Genomic DNA, 912 nt, shown 5'->3' on the forward strand with positions numbered 1-912 from the left:
TTTCGAAAAATATAATATTTGTTAACAAACCAGATTTTATCCATCGCCGTTACAAAAAGTAATTCAATTTTGAATCCGACTAAAATTGTAAAATCAAGATTAAACTTGTTATTGTTCGTGATAAAACTTGGGTCACTGAGTGACAAGCAGGAATGCTCGCCCTTGTATTACAACGACCTCTGGAACATAATAACTCGAATTACAAGCAGAAATACTCCCCATTGTACCACTAAAACGACTCATAAAAGATAAATTATTTGTTAAGGCTCCAGATTTTACCAATCGTCTTTAGAAAAAGTGATCCATTGTCAACGCTCTAGATTTTATCAATCGAAGATTCGGAACAAGCAATCCAATTTCAAATGCGGTGCAAATTTTCAAAAGAAAATTAAGCTTACTATTGTCGGGGTTCAAACTCGGGTCTCTCGACTGACAAGCGGGAATACTCACTACTGTATTAGATCGACTTCTGAAAAATATATTATTTGTTAACACACGAGAGAAAAAGGAATCCAATCCCGAATTTCGTTGTTGGGAAACAAACCCAAATCAACCGGTTCACCACTACCGAATTTCGAATTCAAAAGAAAATTAAAAATCGTCGCTTGAGAGGATCAAACTCGCGGGAATAATCACCACTCTACAACGGCGACTTTCGAAAAATATAATATTTGTTAACACACCATATTTTATCAATCACTGTTACAAAAAGTAATCCAATTTTGAATCAAACTTAAATTGTCAAAACAAGATTAAACTTGTTATTATTCGGGATCAAACTCAGGTCTCGAGTGACAAGCAAGAATGCTCGCCCTTGTCTTACCACGACCTCTGGAAACATATTATTTGTTGACACCCCACCCAAGATTTCATAAACCATTTTTTAGCCGACTTTCTTTTCAAACTACCATT

The sequence above is a fragment of the Cucurbita maxima genome, unplaced genomic scaffold (assembly GCF_002738345.1).
Source record: "Cucurbita maxima cultivar Rimu unplaced genomic scaffold, Cmax_1.0 Cma_Scf00819, whole genome shotgun sequence".
Lineage (NCBI taxonomy): Eukaryota > Viridiplantae > Streptophyta > Magnoliopsida > Cucurbitales > Cucurbitaceae > Cucurbita > Cucurbita maxima.